This window comes from Argopecten irradians, chromosome 1 (genome assembly GCF_041381155.1).
Source record: "Argopecten irradians isolate NY chromosome 1, Ai_NY, whole genome shotgun sequence".
NCBI classification, from domain to species: Eukaryota; Metazoa; Mollusca; class Bivalvia; order Pectinida; family Pectinidae; genus Argopecten; species Argopecten irradians.
Window position 1 is genome coordinate 6,338,314 of NC_091134.1, and position 24,238 is coordinate 6,362,551.

A 24,238-nucleotide genomic window follows, 5' to 3' on the forward strand; every position below is an offset into this window, starting at 1 on the left:
ATATACCATGAATTAACCATGACAACCATGTTATAACAATCACCATCACAACCATATACCATGAATTAACCATGACAACCATGTTATAACAATCACCATCACAACCATATACCATGAATTAACCATGACAACCATTTATAACAATCACCATCACAACTGTCTACCATGAATTAACCATGACAAGCATTTATAACAATCACCATCACAAACATTTACCATGAATTAAACACGACAACCATTTATAACAATCACCATCACAACTGTCTACCATGAATTAACCAGGACCCAACCATGGAAAGTTTTAACATATCAAACTTTGTTGTCGACCGTCAATTTTATAGACAAATTTCCAAGAAAACACTTTAAGTTGTATCAAGACAGGGTTCAAACTTTTAAGTTCAATATATAGACTATAATCTACTGAAATTCCTCATGCAATGTATTGTATGCTACTTTTGATCTATCTACATGTACTTTCTGTTTACATTATACTTATCGGTGCATAACTCACAACACACCTATAACTCTGACATATCTTATGTTATAGTTTGGTGCCTTCCTCAAACATGCATGGCTGCACATCAGTAGGTTTGGATACAATCCAGTGCTTTCGCCCCAACTAATTGCTTCTGTGTCGTCAGTAAACAAATCATCTGTGTCAAAAGGTTCTTACATGACTGCCTATAAAGTCAACTTAAAAGGTCCTCACTTGACACAAGGCCATGATGTAGGCTCAGTCTGGTACATAAATTTCACCATGCAATGTCTCAAGGTGGTCATTTTGACACACGTTCATCACTTTGACACAAGGTTGTCACTTTGACACAAGGTGGTCACTTTGACACAAGGTGGTCAAAGTGTGGTCACTTTGACACAAGGTGGTCACTTTGACACAAGGTCGTCACTTTGACACAAGGACGTCACTTTGACACACCTTCATCACTTTGACACAAGGTCATCACTTTGACACAAGGTCGTCACTTTGACGTAAGGCCATCACTTTGACGTAAGGCCATCACTTTGACACAAGGCCATCACTTAGACACAAGGCCGTCACTTTGGCACAAGGTCGTCACTTTGAATCAAGGCAGTCACTTTGACACAAGACCATCACTTTGACACAAGGCCATCACTTTGACACAAGGTTATCATTTTCACCGCATATAAATAATATCTGCACAGAGGTATAAATGTAATTTTCTACACATTCAACATTCACTTTTAAAATTTAATCTTTTTCCAACTTTCAAGGGACATTTTTTAATATAAAATATTTTTGAGTTTTATTGATGAAAAACTTAAACCTAGCTAAATGCAAATGCTATGTTATCCTTACATAATTTTGATTACTTGTTGTTCGTTTTAAGTGTAAATAATTAACGTATTTATCAAGTGAACGAAACGATACCTATTTGCCTGTTCACATACATATGTGTGAGGTCAAATGAAGGTGCAAAATGTCATCTCCGCCTATTCGAATACTCCGGTTATTTGCATATTTTCTTCTGGAAAATGACTTATTCAAATAAGAGGACTCCACATAATCGAATAACGGTTATTTGAATATTTCAGTTATTTGCATAAAATTCTGCGGTCCCGATTTTTTCAACTCCGTGTATTTGCATAGACTTTTACATGACCTCTGGTTATTTGAATAAAATATTTGGGAAATTCTAATAACAAAATCGGATATTTTTCAATTTTTCAATATATTTTTAGCGAAATTCGCCGATATGTTTCAAGAAACGTCGCTTTTACTAGAAATTATCATGGTGACAGATTAACGTTATCGTATGGCTTGTTATTTTATGCATGAATCTGCAAAGGTATTCGACGCTGTTACGATTTACATCAGCAGCGGTTGATCATAAGTATAATCACTGACTCAAACATCTAATTAAAGCATTTGCGCTTTCAAATATGTTTATCTATTAACGTAACGTACCTTAGTTCGTGATCAGTTGGAGAAACCATGCTTCCTTACAACAATCGCCATTCATGAGTAGTCTCGTTCAACCAGAGTCTTGTTGACTACGATAGACATGTGCGAATCAAGCGTCTCGTTGAACGAGACATAAAAGCATGCAAAGTCGGCGTGCAATGACTACTGCAAGTTTCGTACAGTATGTAGGATACAAAATATACTTGCTACGTTGTTTCATTGCTACTTGAATATGCATTAATTTCTGAAATGTTATCAAGCTATTCGCCGTATAGATCAACAATACAGAGAGAATTCTCAAAAACACATTTATGTCTAGTGAACTGTAACTTTTCGCGTCGGGTTGCGTATTTCAGCAATCACCAAGTAAAAGTAATATATGAGGGATTCGGTTCCAGCCTAGCACTTCTCCATAAAAGAACAAAGTCAGGAATAAAAATCAACTTATGATTTATTATAATCACAAATCATCAAAGTACAGGTACTGGATACATCGAGATTTACAAAGGCTATACAAATATTCTACACTAAACACTGATCTATATCCTTGAATACATTATTGGAATATGGAACATTTCCATAGATGGAGGTGCTTCCATCTATACTGGTATAATGCTCCGAATATGGAGAAATAAATACCTACTATATAAAAGCTATTATAATAAACATTAATTATTAGCTTTAGAATATGTAATGAGTCTATAGACAGAGGTGCTTCCGTCTACAAATAGTGTTTCCGAATACGGAGACGTTTCCCCGTTTTCGCCAACGGACAACACTCATATTCTTAGAGCTTTGTAACTTAACTCTATAAGAGTTATTCCCCTTGGAGCGTTATGCTCCATATACGGAGATGTTCCCGAACCTGAGCCACTAGATATTAGGTCATTGGTTCGGGATAACTCAATTGCTTACCATCGTTAGGGCCAAAGGCGACCAGCTGCACGGAAGCTTGAGATGAGATCTGTTGACCGTCTGCTTCGGCCCTTTTATATAGGCCGCGCTGATGGTCATCTGACGAGTCCGAGCCAATCAAAACGCTTGTTACATAGCTCGTGCGGAAACCGCGAATTCCAATCATCACAAATGGCGGAATACACGGAGAAGCAGGCCGTAATTTACAGAGGCGTGATTTGGCTAGAATACGACGTTTTATGACATACCAATCTCGCAGCATGGTTCAGGTGACTTCCATGAACATAACAGAACATATTTACACATGTTTCCAGATAAAAATATATGTACTTTGTGTCATTTTCGCTATCTGTCGAATCTCAATACTTGACTCTAACGTTAACGCTACAGATTCAAATCGTCAGTTAGTTCGACAGTTATTCGTCGCACTAGTAATTATAATAATACAATATACATTCTATTAATTATGTCAATATCAATAATGACTATAATTATGATTCTCTGTCTTTTAATCACGTATATCACATTGAGTGTAGCTGAGTTTATAACCATTCTCAGATCGGGGCTAGGCCTCCGTTGTTCTGATAGGAAATATGACGATGTCATGAATTTACATTCCTGTGTATAATATTCGCCGTTACGGATCGTAACAGAACGCATGGCTTCATCACCTGCCGCCATTTTCGAATTCATACACATGTGTAAAAAACAATACTAGGCCTACTAGTTGATTGGCACTTTGAAGTTTAATCACGATCGTAAGTTCATTTTGCCAGGCAAATGTACGTAAATTTGTTATTATTTAGGTTCAGAATTGTAGACACAAAATCAATCCTGTTTAGTTATTGCATTTGATATCGATCGTTAGCTGTTTCTCAAATATTCACATGTCGATCAAACGTAAACAAGAATCTAATATTAGAATATTTTTTGTTATTAAACAATTAAAATCGATTTACAACTTCGAAAATAATTACTTGTTGTTCGTTTTAAGTGTAAATAATTAATGTATTTATCAAGGAAACGAAACGATATCTATTTGCCTGTTCACATACATATGTGTGAGGTCAAACGAAGGTGCAAAATGTCATCTCCGCCTATTCGAATACTCCGGTTATCTGCATATTTTCTTCTGGAAAATGACTTATTCAAATAAGCGGAATCCTCTGTAGTCAGAAAATAAATTTCCAAAACATGAATACAAATCACTCTACAAAGTGGACTATTCACTGTATCCATTCTAATCAAATGATGTCTATATATGAACCTAGAAATGTCTCCATGCATTGTTGGATAACTGTGTCTGTTGCTCAGGCAAGAAACCCAATCAGCTTCATGCTATATATAAACTGTAAAATTGTGAGAGAACAAGGAAGTGAAAAGCTAGGATACATGAGCAGGTACCCAAAGCCGTGGAGAAAACAGATAATGCTTATAAGGACAGCTTTTAGTACAGCATTAGGACAGCTTTTAGTAAAGCTTTTAGGACAGCTTTCAGTACAGCTTTAGGACAGCTTTCAGTACAGCTTTAGGACAGCTTTCAGTACAGCTTTAGGACAGCTGTAGCTGACTATGCTGGTAATTTAGAACACAAAAGCATACAAAACAATGAAAGTAACACTACCACATCTAAGTAAGATGAAAACCTGCCCTCGAGTTGTCTTTGTTATAAACCAATGATTAGCTTTTTTTGTTACTGTAGAGTATGATCTTTCAAGGGGAATACAATCTTTGTGATTTAGCAGGAAATTGCAAATATTGAATCCAGAAAATATTAAGAAATTGTTGTATCATATTGTACCCTTATAGCTAGGGCTGTAACGAGTATCCGAGTACTCGAGTATTCACGAATTATTGAGAAAGATCGGATAAGAATATTTGTTACTCCTGATATTTGTGGATCGCGATCTTTCAAAAGCAAAAAATAATACCTTCTTTAATGCTGCCATAGCTCAAAAATGTAAAGGAATGTACACTGAAGTCTGAATATCATCGATGTTTTCACTTTGAAGTAGACCGGAAGAACACAAGAGCTGCGTGAAGTAAAGCTACATGTAGCAACATGTTATTTTCGTATCCATGCTTCGATGCAATGTTGTGAATTCTTCATAAAATGATAATGATAAAACATAATTATTGAATTCTAGAGATGTAAAAGATTATTATCAATTTCGTTTTCATTACGGGTCGGAAATATGTAAAAATACGAACATATTATATTAGGCTACTGAGTACTGTAGAGTGTAGATGTGAACCCCATGTCAAAAACAAAAGTTAGGCTAATTACGAGTCAAAATCATAAATCACCTGATTAAAATAAAAACTAAAGCCCAAGAATCAAATTAAATAGTAACTACTCTTATAGATTATAAATATTTGTTTACTTAATCTCAATGTTTTTCTGTATTTGTCCAAAATAAAAGTAACAATGAGAATGTTTTGATATGGTGATTTATGCCTTACCATGATAATTTATATACAGTGTACCAGTTCACAAACGGTTTGACTTTGATTCATGCCGTAATTAATGTGTAGTAGAATTTTTGAGATGACGTCATTTCAAAATTCAAATGATTTGATTTTTTTTACAGTTACAGTGACTGAATCCTGCTGTACTTCACCTGTAACTCTATTGCTTAATGATAAGGAATGTAAAACTGCTAAAATTGGTTTTATTATCAATCAAACATTTATCAATATATCAGACCATTATTGATTCATCAATAATAGTTTTACTTCAACTGAATCTTTTGCTTGTATCTAACTGGTGATTCATGGTCCGATCTGTGAATCGTCAACCCAGAATCATGGATCGGATCGGATCGCCACATGTTAGACAATCCACAGCCCTACTTATAGCCATATCAATCAATTAAAATACTCATTTTCTCATTTTTAAACAAAATGCAATTAAAGTACTGAAAGTACTAAATGGCTCGGTCTCGATGATTGGAGGAATATATTTCTAAGGTCAACACTATCTTTGGACAATAAGAAATTAATTTTGCCAGTGTTCCTTCCAGTTTTTACTTTTGAGGATTCCTTGGACACCACAGTGTTAAATAAGAAACACATACTAAACTCTTGGGAGCCCATTCTAATATTTCCTATGATGTTGTATGCCAAATGATTTTATAGCATCTTTAACCTTTTCCTTGTTAATTTGATGTCAATCAAAGTATCCATTCTGAATTGCTATTCTCATCAAGTTTTATTTTGCAGCAGAGACAGACAAGAGGCATATTTTTCTATACCAAAATATCTTAAACATAGAATATGTCAGTCCTCTAGAAGACTTACCAATATAGTCATACCATTTGTGAATAAATTGGTCAATTGGTCTACTTTTAGCAAGTTTTTTGAATTATTCTTTTGTAAAACAGCAAGTTGATTGATATATCCAAATATGATTTAAATTACAGCTCTGGATAAAATATCTTAAACATCTTACAGCCATTTAAAAAACGCCTGGTCCATTTTCATGTAAAGTATACATTTATTTATAAATATTACTTGATAATTTATTTGATGTTATGAAGTTATGCCAAAAAGTAATCATTCTACATTTTATTTCAATATCAATTGGATATCTTGTTAGCTCGCCATGGACCATGAATTGTTTTGCACACTTTCTTAACTTAAGGAAATTAGAAATGAATTTTTCTACAATATTTTTATTTTCAAATCCCCATACTTCTGATGAGTATAATAAAACTAGCATTTCAAGTGACAAAAATATTTTCAGTTTAAAATCAACAGGAAGAGATACATTCCTTACTTTCTTGAAAATAGCAAACACGGATTTAATTGTTTGTTCAGCAGTTTTTTCCTTTTCTTTAAAAACGCTACCATTAATGTTAAAAATATACCTAGATATGTATACCCTTCTTATCAAAATAATTCTATATCCCATAACGTAAACTGGTGTTGTTGGGCCAATTCACATTTTGAGAATATTTCAACTTTTATCTTTCTGATATTAGGTTATAATTTCCATGTAATGCAATATTGTTCAAATCTGTTTAACATTTGTTGTAGAACAGTGTCATCAGCATAAAAATTGATAAAAAGTTTGGGATACATTTCAATATTATCTATAAATAATTTGTCAATAGTTGTCAGACAATTACCATTCTTTTTCCACTAGATAAGATTCCAAGTCATCAAGGTAGATTGAAAATAGGAAAGGAGATATAAATACTGTGCATGTACCAGTATATGTTCAAGGTAAATAAACAATGTAAGCTGATCTTGCAGAATTGCCTTACAGCGTTATAACAAGAGGCCCAGAGGGCCTGTATCGCTCACCTGGTTTGTAATGTCAAGTAATGGTCTGGATACAGGTTAATTGTTTCTATTTTGAAGGAATTTGAATATTTACCTTAAATTCCCCTATTGGGCCGCACCCCTCCTGCCCCCGGGGGTCTGAGCCAAGATTTATACAAGTTCTGTTCCCCTTCAACCAAGGATGTTTGTGGCAAAATTTGGTCACAATCCATGCAAAACTCTAGGACAAGTAGCGATTTATAGGGTTTACCTCTATTTCCCCTATTGGGCCCCGCCCCTCCTGCCCCTGGGTGATCAGAGCCAAAATTTATACAAGTTCTGTTCCCCTTCCCCCAAGGATGTTTGTGGCTAATTTTGGTTACAATCCATGCAGAATTCTAGGACTAGTAGCGATTTAAAGGATTTACCTCTATTTCCCCTATTGGGCCCCGCCCCTTCTCCCTCATGGGGTCAGAGCCAAAATTTATACAAGTTCTGTTTGCCCTCCCCCATGGATGTTTGTGGCCAAATTTGGTTACAATCCATGCAGAACTCTAGGACAATTAGCGATTTATAGGATTTACTTCTATTTCCCCTATTGGGCCCCGCCCCTCCTGCCCCAGGGGGATCAGAGCCAAAATTTATACAAGTTCTTTTCGCCCTCCCCCAAGGATGTTTGTGGCCAAATTTGGTTACAATCAATGCAGCACTCTATGGCTAGTAGCGATTTAAAGGAAATGTTGACGGACGGATGGACGACGGACGCCGCGCCATGACATAAGCTCACCGGCCCTTCGGGCCAGGTGAGCTAAAAAGAAATCAGCATTTTCATCGATATACAAATGTTGTAGTCCAAAAAATCTCACTTCGAGTTATACGAACATTTTATGTATGATTTTTGTCATTCGGACCAAAAATTTACTTCGTTAATTTCGTACAGTCAAACCTGCTCTAACGACCGCCTGTATATAACGACCGCCTGTCTATAACGACCGGTTTTTAGACTCCCCGTGCATTTTGCTATATAATGGCACTGTGCATAACGACCACCTGTCTAATATGGCTAACGACCGGTCATTTTAGCCCCGTCAAAGTTGCGTAACGACCGGTCGCCGAGATCGACTTTTTGAGTACCGAGTACAGTGTGTGTGTAGTAGCGTCCCTTTGACCTACTTCCGGTAATTAACTCCCTTAGGCAGCCCTTACTGAAGCCCAAGCTATGAATTGTTTATACCGGACTGTATGGTTTATAACCTAGCGGTCGTAACATTTAAGGTACAAATATGGTTGCCGACTTTAGAATGGAAGTTTTAATGACCGTTTATGCCTATCAAAGACTGAAATTATGTTTGGTGCACAAAAAGATCACTGGTAAAGCGTGATTTTGAAGCCACAACTCGGATGATACGGTAGGCAAAATAAAACATGCCGATTTATTTAATGTGTTCCATTATTCATTGTCGATATCTAACATTGTTTTATTACTAAGAAATGGCCTGTACTTAACCTATTTCAAATTAGTCTTATAAATTTACGTTCGATTTCTTAACGATTTGAGTCAGTTGGATATTCGCCCGATGTAACTCGATGTGTTTATCAATGAAATACAGTCACATTACTGGGTAGAAATACTACTGAAAGTTAATATGTGTACCAGCATTGTGATTTTAATAGTTTTGAAGTTATATACTGTGAGAAAACTCCAAATCGATCTTTCACGTTCCGAGATTAATCCGTCAAAACTTGTTACATGGCAACTTTATACATACGACTTGCCAGCGAGAATGTGTTGTAAAAATATTACACGCATACATTGTCTGAAAATAATCTTGCACAGATAATTCCAGGCCATGTGAAGTCAATAATTAGGGAATGATTATGTTCAAAGCTGAAAAAATCTACTAAGGATATATCAAAACGAGTTGATTTTGTTATGATCGAAATTTCCGATTGCATTTGAAAGCCCCATCCAAACATTAAAAAAATAAAACGAACACAAATATCATTTCTTAAATCATGCATGGCAATAAATATATAATATCCAATAGCAGGTCTGTTTTGCATTGATATAATTCAGTTTTATTTACTAACTCGCTGATTGACCCGAAAGCCAAAACCTGTCTATAAAGGCTACCTGTCTATAGTGACCGTTTTTCTGTCACCCCTTCAGTGGTCGTTATAGACAGGTTTGACTGTAGTTACATGTGATGAAAGAGGCTAAAATGTTTTAAAATATGGTTAAGTGGCAACCTCTAAACGTGCTTTAATATGTAGATATAATCTGATAATGTATACATGTGCTTATAAAATTATCGATAATTATGGATGTGGTAAATATTCATACATTATTTACTGCGGTAAGTTGGAAGATTATGCCACCTTGGACATCTAGAAAATGTTGATCATCTGTCACGCGCTATTTGATTAGTAGACAAAGTTTATCCTAAATTTTGTTAGAGTTGTCTTTCTTCCATTGTGGATTTTCACGCACATGTGGCATACAGTAATGCAGCATTGATTTACAAATCTCCATTTCGTCCTGAAATTCATTTGCTCCCAAATTAATATGATTCAAATTACAAAAATCATTATTGTAACAATTTTGATGTTTGAGGTGGAATATCGATTTCATTTTTTCCGTTGCGGGATAACTGTCACTAGTAGGGACTAAACATGAGGGGAAAAGGGAAGCATTTTCCGGACAAAACGTCTTCATGCATTGTAAACAACATTTTCGGGACGAGAAGTCTAGAGACATTGTAAACAATGCAAGTGAAAATTTTCAAACCTAAGATCGTTTGGATAGTGTATATGGTAAGGATGTGAAAGCAGTAACTTGCTATTCCCATTTCAACATTACAGATACGCTTATTTCAGTAATTTTCTTATTCAAAATTTGCGATTTAAAATTCCCGGTTAAATCAAAGTTGTTGAATACACTGCCGTTAGGAGCCCTGGTACCTGCGAGCAAGTTCTTAGCCAATCATATTGAGAACATTGACTGAAATAGAATTTTGCAACCACGATCACAAAGGCGAGTTAATTACCTCGCCAAAAATGTTGATCTGGCTGTACATTTATTTCTTCAACAACAACAACTTCAAAATATCTGTTCAAAGTCAATTCTGTGCTGGATTATCCAATCACCCAATGTTTATTTCACTTCTTTGAGACTTTTGTGTTTGAAATTGAAAAAAGATAGATTATCCAATGTAGTACCATTTTTAACCATCTTAACCAACTTTCATGGAATGAATACAACAAAGTCACAATTAACTTTTTAGACTTTGCTTGTGATCCCATAGTCTTCTCTTTTTTCCCCTTGTAAACCTTACCAAGACAAATCAGCCTTTGTAACTTGATATCATCAGCAACCTATTAATGTTTTGGAATAAGTGTTCTGGATTTGCCCAAAAGAAGTTGTTGCACCAGGTCAGACAGAAATAAGATTTAAATGCTCATTGATTTCAGGAATTAATATATGCTGTCAACAGCCTGTGTATCCTCTCAAGCATGAACATACACCAGTGCCTGATGTGGCCTGGCTCACACTGATCAAGTGGTTCAGGTGCCTGATGCAAACCAACTCACACTGATCAAGTGGTTCAGGTGCCTGATGCGGCCTGGCTCACACTGATCAAGTGGTTCAGGTGCCTGATGCGGCCTGGCTCACACTGATCAAGTGGTTCAGGTGCCTGATGCGGCCTGGCCCACACTGATCAAGTGGTTCAGGTGCCTGATGCGGCCTGGCCCACACTGATCAAGTGGTTCAGGTGCCTGATGCAACCCAACTCACACTGATCAAGTGGTTCAGGTGCCTGATGCCATCTGGCTCACACTGATCAAGTGGTTCAGGTGCCTGATGCAACCCAACTCACACTGATCAAGTGGTTCAGGTGCCTGATGCGACCCCGGTCACACTGATCAAGTGGTTCAGGTGCCTGATGCGACCCCGGTCACACTGATCAAGTGGTTCAGGTGCCTGATGCGACCTGGCTCACACTGATCAAGTGGTTCAGGTGCCTGATGCAGCCCAAAAGAAGTTGTTGCACCAGGTCAGACAGAAATAATATTTAAATGCTCATTGATTTCAGGAATTAATATATGCTGTCAACAGCCTGTGTATCCTCTCAAGCATGAACATACACCAGTGCCTGATGTGGCCTGGCTCACACTGATCAAGTGGTTCAGGTGCTTGATGCAAACCAACTCACACTGATCAAGTGGTTCAGGTGCCTGATGCGGCCTGGCTCACACTGATCAAGTGGTTCAGGTGCCTGATGCGGCCTGGCTCACACTGATCAAGTGGTTCAGGTGCCTGATGCGGCCTGGCCCACACTGATCAAGTGGTTCAGGTGCCTGATGCAACCCAACTCACACTGATCAAGTGGTTCAGGTGCCTGATGCCACCTGGCTCACACTGATCAAGTGGTTCAGGTGCCTGATGCGACCCCGGTCACACTGATCAAGTGGTTCAGGTGCCTGATGCGACCCCGGTCACACTGATCAAGTGGTTCAGGTGCCTGATGCGGCCTGGCTCACACTAATCAAGTGGTTCAGGTGCCTGATGCGACCTGGCTCACACTGATCAAGTGGTTCAGGTGCCTGATGCAACCCAACTCACACTGATCAAGTGGTTCAGGTGCCTGATGTGACCCCGGTCACACTGATCAAGTGGTTCAGGTGCCTGATGCGGCCTGGCTCACACTGATCAAGTGGTTCAGGTGCCTGATGCGGCCTGGCTCACACTGATCAAGTGGTTCAGGTGCCTGATGCGACCTGGCTCACACTGATCAAGTGGTTCAGGTGCCTGATGCAACCCAACTCACACTGATCAAGTGGTTCAGGTGCCTGATGCAACCCAACTCACACTGATCAAGTGGTTCAGGTGCCTGATATGACCCCGGTCACACTGATCAAGTGGTTCAGGTGCCTGATATGACCCCGGTCACACTGATCAAGTGGTTCAGTTGCCTGATGCGATCCAATTCACACTGATCAAGTGGTTCAGGTGCCTGATGCGACCCGGGTCACATGTACACTGATCAAGTGGTTCAGTTGCCCGATTCCTTGACAAAGCACACAATGGTAAAATGGTTATGGTGTTGGACATTATGTGACCTTAGCCTTTAATACCAAGAGAATGAATTAATTTTACAGTAAATACAAAATGTTAAGTACAAATGAAAATTAATACAAAATATACAAACTAAGGTTGTGACCTTCAAAGTACACTACAAAACATTCAAATATTGTAAACACCAGAAAGATTAAATGCCAAAATTCTTTGTAGTCTTCCTCAGTCACATATGTTGCTAACAAGAGTTTTGTTTTAACAATTTACATAACCTTGACAAGCCTATATAAATAATTGGCTGTTACTGTTTTACCATGTATAAATTCTAGTAATCAAAATAATGAAATTCTGTCATTTGAAAAATGTATCTACATTTAAAATATAACATCAGTATCCATAGAAATGATATCAATCAATATCAAACCAAAACGTATCTGCTCAAGTGTTTCTAGATACCATACAATTTGTTGTACAATGCATGTGCAAGCATGCTGTTAAAATGTTAAGCATCTCCACAGCAAGTGCACACATTTACAGATGATGAATGTTATTTATTGTGCCAATAAGTTTTCAGACATTTCTTCCTTAGAACGGGAAGTTTGCCACAGTTCTCAGTTCAAATCTATAATTCATCAAGACATGAAAGACTTAGGTGTGTTGTAGACTTCTGGGGTAAAGTATTATGTCCTGAAGTCAGACAGCGTGAACATTAACAAGGGCAAAATCATCAGTGAAAACAAAAATAGTACACCTGTAGTACATATCTGCATAAAATTTGTTCTTGACAACCATGGTCAATTGTGACTTCTTACTGACAACCATGGTCATTTGTGGTTTCTTATAGACAACAACGGTCATTTGTTATTTCTTATTGACAACCATGGTCATTTGTCATTTGTTATTGACACCCGTGGTCATTTGTCATTTCTTATTGACAACCATGGTCATTTGTCATTTCTTATTGACAACCATGGTCATTTGTCATTTCTTATTGACAATCATGGTCATTTGTTATTTCTTATTGACAACCATGGTCATTTGTCATTTCTTATTGACAACCATGGTCATTTGCCATATTTTAAAGATTATATAATAACTATATTGCAACCAATCTGTCATGCTCTGATGCCTACAGATTAAGGTTGAATGACTCTAGAATGTCAGACAGAGGTGAAGATCCATTGGTTGAATGTCAGACAGAGGTGAAGGTCAAATGGCAGAATGGCAGACAGAGGTGAAGATCCATTGGTTGAATGTCAGACAGAGGTGAAGGTCAAATGGCAGAATGGCAGACAGAGGTGAAGACCCATTGGTTGAATGTCAGACAGAGGTGAAGGTCAAATGGCAGAATGTCAGACAGAGGTGAAGATCCATTGGTTGAATGTCAGACAGAGGTGAAGATCCATTGGTTGAATGTCAGACAGAGGTGAAGGTCAAATGGCAGAATGGCAGACAGTGGTGTAGACCCATTGGTTGAATGTCAGACAGAGGTGAAGGTCAAATGGTAGAATGCCAGACAGAGGTAGAGGACTATTGGTAGAAGGTCAAACATTTCAAATTTGGTTGCCTTTTACAATCTTGCAGAGCTGTTGGGCAGCAGATACAATTCTTATGGCCTACCAGCAGGCCATCATATTAGTTAGGTGTTTTGGGATACATCATACAACAAAATTACATTTTTAAAATCTTGGGTGTGATGGACTTCTCATAGGTCAAAATTAGATATTAAACAAGAGACCCAAAGGGCATGTGTCAATTACTTGTTATGTTATGCCAAAGAATGTTCCGAGTATATGTTAACTGTTTATATCCTCAATTTAGCCGAATATGATTGCAATCCATGCATAATTTTATGACTAGTAGCAATTTAATGTAATTACCTCTAATTTATTCCGTCCCTCCTGCCCTACAAGGAACCAGAGCCAAGATTTATATAAACTGTTCCCCTTTCCCCAAGGATGCTTCAAGCCAAATTAGGTTATAATCCATGCAGAACTCAATGACTAGTAGCAATTTAAATTTGGTGTTGATGGACACATGCAATTGTTTAACATTTACTAAAGCAAAGAAAAAATTACAGGTTAAAAAATACCAGAATTTTGATATCAATCATCTCAATTTTCGTTATATTTTCAGACTTCTATTCATTTTAAGGAGTGAAACTGAATTTTAAATAAAAAGTATTTACTAGTATATGGGCATTTAAAATTTTTTTGGCGTTATAAGAGGTTTCAAGGTAAAAACAAACAAAAATTAATCGGCATGACTCTGCTACATCAAAGACCTATAACTCTATTTATTACTGTTAGCAATGGCTCTGGTTCACCGTTCATGTGATTTAAAGTACAGGAATACTGATAAAGAGTTAAAATGACATTAATATTTTATAGTAAGACAATCCATTTCATCAGCCGTTTGATGGTGCGAGGGATTTGAAAGCAAATCCTGTATTAAGCCAAAAGATAATTACTGCCTTATTAATTATTTAGAGACAAAGCTTAGCAACTATCAGTGTGATATCCATATTGTACCGTACACAGTGGCATGCCAGGTATTCCGTTTTTATCAAAGTTCCATTTGAATCCATAATCATACATTTTTGATGTAATTATGTGCTTACTGAACATCAATTATAACCTGTAGTTGAGGAAGGATCGACCGGAGTGTACTTTGAATCTGGTGTTCGGACATATATTTCTCATGCCCCATTGAATCTTTAAGTTTTGTATAAATTATCAAATAGCATTGATTTTGGCTCTTTGATTAACTTCCGATATTTTGATTTGTTTTCAGATGGAAAAGATAATTCTACAGATATTTCATCTTTAAATAACAGTAATTACCTAAAAGCACATTTTTCCTTATCCAAATATTTTAATGCAGTACAGTGATTAACTACCTGATTGGAATGTCCTGGATGATGTGTTAGTACCTCTGTATCCACCATCATACAATCACAGCTATATTGGCAGCTCTATGAATACAACATAGATACCACAATTTTATCCATTTCTTTGACTGTCAGTGAGCAATGGGCCAGTCTGTACTGTTGTTGACACATATGAGTGACATAGGCAATTCATACAGAGTGCTGACCGGCAGAAATTACAGGTAAAAATACAAAATGAGGACAGCAAATCGAAGATGAGTGTATATGTAAAACATGTACAAAATTTCAATGCTTGGCTTTAATATTGTAAAAAGTATGATGATTTAAATTTGCAACCTTCTTGTGAACACATAGGGGTGTATAGTAAGTATATTGAATTATAAAGGGTATATGTGGGATCTTTTTTTTAAATAATTTCTTTTCTTTTTTTGTTATATAATTAAGGCTCCTTACCTTTCTGGAAAAAATAAGTTTCCTAAAAACTTTAATAATAACCTTAAGGAAATTTATATTAATGGCCGAAGATAAGGTTGCAACAGCAATGCAATTTATTAAATTTGTTAAGCCTTCGGCCTCGGGGAATATCACCTTTCTCAGGTTTATCAATTCCTCATATTAACCTATAAAAAGTCAATATTTGTATATAGATGACCTTTAAACATCAGTAGACAATAACTACTGATTATTGATAACATCAAAAGTTCGTCATGCTATTTACATTTTCTATATTCTTTTTTAAGTATAACCTGCATGACTGATCCTTTGCAATTAACATCTGTTACCTGGAACGAAAAAAAAATCCATTTCCATACAAGTATTACATGTTATTCACTCATTATTACCAACATCTATGACCCTCCTCAACATGGTTATTTTCAAACAAGTTCTAGTCCCAGATCTTCAACAATAAGTTTTATGTTAAAAAACAAACATCTTTTTTTTTTTGTATAATCCTTTATTTCCTTGATTCTGCCTTTATTATGTACTTCATATTTCTAAGATGCATGATGTCTGATGTGCTAGTGTAGTGAAAATAGTTCCTGTGGTGGAGTTGACCTAATCACTGCAAGACTATTTACCTATGGATGATTATTTTGAAGGAAATATAACACAAATACAACAGATGTGCATAGAAATAAAGAGACTGTACTGAAACAAAATATCCGAAATCACTGCTCCTCAGTCAATTGGTGTAAAATAGCAAAACTTTAAGATCCTTTAAAAAAATGTGCGTTTATGTGTACATGTATATAATGCAGGTGAATTACTAAGAGAGTTTAAGTGTGGACAGCCAAGTTTCTCCTTCCACTAGCCAGGAATATCTCTTCTGACAGCATTAACTCCTCTCCACCACATTTTCTTCTCACTTTTTCCACCATGATAACATTTGTATGACAGCTGGTACAAGTTGCCAAGCCAACCAAATCTTCGCTCCAGCCACTGATGCCAGCCAGAATGATGTGTTTCCGCATGAGTGACACAGCCTGATGTAAAACAGCTCAGAGCAATAGCAGCCAAGTGCAAATAATGTGCCTACGTGATTAAACCGATGTTGTTGGTATGTATGCCGACTTGTGGCAAGGATTACAATGCAAATACAATCACATCTGAAAACGTACAATATCTATACTGTATATATAGCGGTGCAACACAGTCCCCTGACTATCTATCTTGTATATATAGCTGTGAACACAGGCCACTGACACTATACTGTATATATATCTGACACTATATATACTGTATATATAGCTGTGAACACAGGCCACTGACACTATCTATACTTTATATATATATTGAAAACGTATTATGACGTCATAATTCATGACGTCATTTGCTAAGAGACAAGATATAAACAATCAATGAGGAAGAATACAAAGAATACAATGTCGGATTAAATAAAAGACAAAGTAAGACAAAAAGACAAAAAAAAAAGTATAAACAACCGAGGACCAGCAAATAAGAGCCGAAACAGCTGTTATGATATTTAAATAGTTGAATGTTGACTTGATGGTACTTTTTTTCGGAACCAGTATTATATATGTAGATGTAGCACAATCGGTTAATGGCCCTGTCTTTTGCTCAGCACTTGGCGTGTTCGAATCCTACCGAGCACAGGAAATATTTTTATATTTTCATGTTTTGTCTTTTATTTAATCCGACATTGTATTCTTTGTATTCTTCCTCATTGATTGTTTATATCTTGTCTCTTAGCAAATGACGTCATGAATTATGACGTCATAATACGTCTTCAATAAACAGTCTGAAGAGCTCCCTTGAATGGGGCGAAAGCGCTCACTAGTCAGTCGTTATTGTTTTTATTTCTTATAGATTTCGTCCGTAAGGATTTTTCTTTAAATTTATCATATATATATATAAATATATATATAGAGAATACATGGTTACATATATATATATGCAGGATAAATATATATAGCTATAAACATATAATAGCTGTGAACACCGGCAACTGAGACTATCTATCCTGTATATAGCTGTGAACACAGGCCACTGAGACTATCTATATACAGCTGTGAAACACAGACCGCTGAGACAATCTATCCTGTATATAGCTGTGAACACAGTCCACTGAGACTATCTATATACAGCTGTGAAACACAGACCGCTGAGACAATCTATCCTGTATATAGCTGTGAACACAGGCAACTGACACTATCTATACTGTATATATAGAGAGTTCTGTGAACACAGGCCACTGAGACTATCTATACTGTATATATAGAGAGCTCTGTGAACACAGGTAACTGACACTATCTATACTATATATATAGAGAGCTTTGTGAACATAGGCCACTGAGACTATCTATACTGTATATATAGAGAGCTCTGTGAACACAGGCCACTGAGACTATCTATACTGTATATATAGCTGTGGCCACAGGCCACTGAGTCTATCTATATATAGCTGTGAAACACATGCCACTGAGACTATCTATACTGTATGCATAGAGAGCTCTGTGAACACAGGCCACTGAGACTATCTATACTGTATATATAGCTGTGGCCACAGGCCACTGAGTCTATCTATATATATAGCCGTGAAACACATGCCACTGAGACTATCTATACTGTATGCATAGAGAGCTCTGTGAACACAGGCCACTGAGACTATCTATACTGTATATATAGAGAGCTCTGTGAACACAGGCCACTGAGACTATCTATACTGTATGTAAAGCTGTGACCACAGGCCACTGACACTATCTATATATAGCTGTGAAACACAGGCCACTGACACTATATATACTGTATATAAATAGCTGTGAACACTGGCCACTGACACTTTCTTTACAATATATATATAGCTATGAAACAAAGGCTACTGACACTTTCTATCCTGTATATTTAGCAGTGAAACAGAGGCCACTTACACTATCTATACTGTATATATAGATAGCTCTGTGAACACAGGCCACTGAGACTATCTATACTGTATATAGCTGTGACCACAGGCCACTGAGACTATCTATAAATAGCTGTGAAACACAGGCCACTGAGACAATATTTCCTGTATATAGCTTTGAACACAGGCCACTGACACTATCTATCCTGAATATTTAGCAGTGTAACACAGGCCACTGAGACTATCTATACTGTATATTTAGCAGTGCAACACAGGCCACTAAGACTATCTATATTTTTAGCTGTGAAGAACAGACCACTAAGACTATCCATTCTGTATATTTAGCAGTGAAACACAGGCCATTGAGACTATATATCCTGTATATAGCTGTGAAACAAAGGCCACGGACAGTGACATTATCTATCCCGTATATTTAGATGTGAAACACAGACCACTGACACTATCTATCCTGTATATATAAATAGCTGTGAAACACAGGTCATTGACACTATCTATCATGTATACATATATAAATAGCTATGAAACACAGGCCACTGACACTATCTATCCTGTATATATATATATATTTACAGTCAGTGGTGAATTGATAGTATAAATCCCGTTGATTTCTACCAAAGGCTACTCAACTTTATTTCTCGATAGATTGAGTATGTCACACGCGATTTGGAGCTGCGCGGATGAATTTATGATGGTCAAAATCAGAAACTTTTGGTGTTTTCAGTACCGAACGTACGTTCGATGAACATGTAGGTATCAAAATAGGTTTCAACACATATACATGTACGTGTGTAAATAAAAATGTAGAAAAGTTACATTGTTTATGTTACTACCGTACCTCTTCCGTGGGTATGATAAATAAACAATGTTGTACAATGTACAGTTTTGCACATTCCGATGACGTCGCAATATTTACATGGTGTGTGTCGGTGAGTCTGTGTTGTTCGCTACAACATGTAGATCCACATCCTATTTGTATTTTTAACATCTTTGGTTGTACGCAAATGGATAAGATATATCAGGACAACATCAGTCTTTAGTTGGATAAGTTTAACCAAAAATACCTAGCACGACAATGCATTTTTGTTCACCTCGCGGGACAGACAAGTCCTGTACGTTATCTACTGTGAATTGGCCCTACTTACTTATACCTACACAATGTACGTTTGGGTGTTTCGAAATATCAATGAAACGGAATCCTACAATTGTAGCTTTACAATACTTGTAATAGATATCTCTAATATTTATTGAAGTGTTTGAAACAACAATATAGATATAAGCTAACATTTAGAGAGCGGTAAACCTTTATAGTAGTGGGCCTACCTGTGTTTGTACATGTTCCTTGAAACGACGGTCCGATACATTTGAAAATCTCCAAAATCCGGAAATAATGTCATGAAACTATGTAAACATCCATGTATTCAAGTAATTTCAAACGTGAACTGATTAAGTAGAACTCAAGTGATCACAAAATCGAAGAAACTCTCTGTTTGTCGCACCTCCTTGACACAGGCGGTTTGAATCGGACGCCGCGTCACAACTACGTTAAATATCCTGCCACGTTATGAATTGTGTAAGCGTGTGTAATAATACGAAGCAAAAGATTAAAACCAAACTGCTTTGCACCATGGTGGTTTTTTTTAAAACAGATAAATATAACGATTTATAGTTTCATACCAGGAAAACACCAGATATATGCTTCATCAGACGGAACTCATTTTATTTGTATGTTCATTGATAAATTGGCGGGAATTTCCGCCACTTCGAGTGGCTGTTCCAAATGCCCGTCGGAACCAAACAATATAATCCAATTTTGGTCTTATAAATGCCATAAACACTATTAAGTGTAAATTTTGAGCTATGAAAATAATAGCTAAGACTGTAAATATAAGGATTAAAGTCTCTTTCTGGTGGTTCTATCGAAGGATAAAGTTGAGCAGGGTATCGATATTTGTTTCATGGACCGCGGTCTGGTGGTTCTATCGAAGGATAAAGTTGAGTAGGGTATCGATATTTGTTTCATGGACCGCTTCGGGGTCCATTCCAAATATCGATACCCTATTCAACTTTATCCTTCGATAGAACCACCAGAAAGAGACTTTAATCCTTAAATAAATAGCTATGAAACACAGACCACTGACACTATCCATCCTGTATATATAGATGTGAAACACAGTCCACTGACACTATCCATCCTGTATATATAGATGTGAAACACAGTCCACTGACACTATTCATCCTGTATATATAGATGTGAAACACAGTCCACTGACACTATCTATCCTGTATATATAGATGTGAAACACAGACCACTGACACTATCTATCCTGTATATATAGATGTGAAACACAGACCACTGACACTATCTATCCTGTATATGTAGATGTGAAACAGGTCAATGAGACTATCTGTACTTATTTACTGTATATTCTCAGTGGACTGTGTTTCACAGCAATAAGCATAGATAGTGTCAGTGGCCTGTGTTCACAACTATAACTTTAGATATTGTCAGTGGCCTGTGTTTCACAGCTATAAGTATAGATAGTGTCAGTGGCCTGTGTTTCACAGCTATAAGTATAGATTGTGTCAGTGGCCTATGTTCACAGGTATAACTATAGATAGTGTCAGTGGCCTGTGTTCAAAGCTATAAGTATAGATAGTCTCAGTGGCCTGTGTTCAAAGCTATAAGTATATATAGTGTCAGTGGCCTGTGTTTCACAGCTATAAGTATAGATAGTGTCAGTGGCCTGCATTCAAAGCTATAAATATAGATAGTCTCAGTGGCCTGTGTTCAAAGCTATAAGTATAGATAGTCTCAGTGGCCTACGTTCAAAGCTATAAGTATAGTGTCAGTGGCCTGTGTTCACAGCTATAAGTATATATAGTGTCAGTGGCCTGTGTTCAAAGCTATAAGTATAGATAGTGTCAGTTGCCTGTGTTTCACAGCTTTAAGTATAGATAGTGTCAGTGACCTGTGTTCACAGGTATAACTATATATAGTGTCAGTGGCCTGTGTTTCACAGCTTTAAATATAGATAGTGTCAGTGGCCTGTGTTCAAAGCTATAAGTATAAATAGTGTCAGTAGCCTGTGTTCAAAGCTATAAATATAGATAGTGTCAGTGGCCTGTGTTCAAAGCTATAAGTATTTTATCATATTTAAGTGAAAATCCCCATATAGCATGTACAGAGACTTTTTTTTAAGTTTACTATCAAATAATGATGGCAAAAGACTAGGTGAACGTTGTAAGCACCCGTTAGTTTTGGATAAGTTGAAAATGTAAATTGTTTATGGTAAAATGGCACACTGCAGCACAGACAAAAGGTGATTAGAATAGGGTAATGGTAAGACTTGGTTGACCTAATTAACACCCTTACTAGGCCTATAGGGTGACCTCTGTCAAAGTAAAAATGGCTATCTCTCTGATATATGTTTTATGTGCCACATTTTTGAGAATGACAAGTAAAGGGAAGCAACTTTATTTTTAAGCTTTAAGATATATTGGAAAATGTCTGTCAACATTTCCTTCCAACACTACAGTTTAATGAGACAAACCATTGATCAATAGGTGCATATGCATGCACATGAATCAAATGATGTTTTTAGATGGAGTTTCTTTTCAATTTCCAAGTATTGATAGATTCAATTATTTCCGGTTTTTCCGTTATTAATTCAACAAATTACAAACCAGCTAAGATTTACTTATTGTTTTCTAGCTACATAATCTCATTTCATATTAAACACATGAATTTACATTTTTTTCCATTAAAATTTCAGTCTGGTGTATCTTAATTATATGGATAGCGATCATTCAAAAGAATTTAAAGGATCTAATAATGCTATATTAGAATCCACTACATTAATATCATATCTAATCATGTCAAAATATTTTCATATAAATTCATGAGTGTTGTACACCCATACATATTTAATCAAATTCCTAATTCATTAATTTTCTACTTATCATCAAATGTATTAATTAAGTTAGGCCTAAATGTCATTTATTTCCAGGTTATTTCAAAGAATTTCAAATATTCAATTCAAATAGATATGATAGAACAAATCAACATGCAAGTATTCAAAAGCTCATTCTCTGATTCAGTGCTAATTTAGGATATTAACCTCGGCCTTAACTTTCTTTGGAGTGTCTTTTCTTGTGATAACTTGACTAATTAACAATCTAATTAAATGCCAAGTGCTACTTATAAGTAAAGCCTTGCATTACCATGTAATAAGGAAGGTGGTTGTTTGTTTCTATAGATGTAGACTAGCCTATAGCTATGTCCAGTTTCAGCTAGCCATCATGATCAGTTGGTGCAGTGAAGCAGTGAGTGCAGTGAGGACGAAAGCCTCCCTCCGTGTCGGTGTAAACACACAGTGTGTACACGGCTCAAACGGGCATATCTGGTACGCCATTGAAATCCAAAATGGAACAAGTTCTTCGTCATTTACAGAAGACTAAAATGTGTATGTAATCATTAGAGTAACCTGCAATACAGACTTATATTCGTCATGAGACGGCCTGAGCCTCAGAAGAATATGCCTGACCTACTAGGTCATAGCTAGCCAAGCATGTAATCGCAGCCATTGTGGTTTTTATCGAGCGAGTTCGTCTCAGCTAGAACGACAACACATGTACCAAACTAAACCCAACATCAGCAACATTTCAACGACTGAAATTTTACCAAAACACACGTTAAATTTGTAAAGGAATCTGACGAGAAAGACTTACCGTTATAATGGCGCAGCTTCATGCTTTATCTGGTGTTCAGCTCCAGTGATCCCGCTATGGCACACTAAGTGCGTTTCGGGGTCAATCAAGGGTTTTAGCGCACGACCATTCAACATAGGTGAGCTGCCATATTGATTTTCTTTATCTTATCAGCATGCGTGAATTGGCACGTGACGTAATCAGCATCTCGCGCCTTTTGTGATTCGCCCACCCGTAGCGACGGTAGCTACACGCGCATAGATATTGCAATAAAGGAACGTACGTTAGGCCTATATTATTTGATAAGTCTCACATCACTTTATGAACAAGGATGTTCAGATTTATGTAGCACAATTTTATTATTTACAAAACATACAAGTTACATATGAAATAACACTATATAGTCTATATCCCTTCAAGGAAGTACGCCAACGAGGAACTGTAAGATTGTACAGTTCTTAGCAGATTTATATAGCCTCTGTTCTAATTTTAATGTCTCGATAATTTCAACAAATAGACTAGCTGATATGCATGTATTATATTGGTAATACATTGGTGAAAATATGTCTGTCAATTTATAAAATATCAAAGAAACACAATTTAACTAAGCATGACAATTTATTGACTCTGCTCTATCCGGTAAATTTATAAAGAAATATGTGTATCTACTGCGAAAACATAATTGTAAAAAATTTCTAGCGTGTGCTTGAATCCAGACTTTTCTCTTGACGATGGCTTCAGTTTTAATTTCATGATCTGTTTATACTTGTGTGCATCTATAAAATAGAAAGCTTTGAAGCATGCCCGGTCCAGCCCTCAGGTTCCAGTACCCAAAATATAACAATTTATCCATAATTTAAGGTTTGATTAAAAAATGTTTTAGACATCATAAAAAAATGTTTGAATTAATTCTAAAGAGAGTTCAAACATTTTCTAGTTTATTTAAGTCACATATATCTGAATAAATTATATATTATTATATAATTATTTTTCCTTGTTTGAAAATAATGGTGTTTTTTGGGTTGTCGAACGACAACATTTCCCGGGCTTTTTTCAGAA

General features: G+C 36.5%; 1 protein-coding gene across 4 annotated transcripts in view; it reads right to left on the reverse strand.

Moving 5' to 3' along the window:
• The window catches only part of LOC138316058 (uncharacterized), a 125,200-nt gene extending 101,706 nt beyond the window's left edge, over positions 1-23,494 (reverse strand). For 2 of the 4 annotated variants that reach the window (XM_069257598.1, XM_069257589.1), the window contains exon 1: positions 23,201-23,491. The gene's annotated coding sequence lies outside the window, so the exon portion shown is untranslated. Of the gene's footprint in view, positions 1-15,099; positions 15,288-23,200 lie in introns of those variants that run through there. The other 2 variants (XM_069257540.1, XM_069257547.1) reach the window with 2 other exon arrangements.
• Positions 23,495-24,238: the final 744 nt, after the last annotated feature.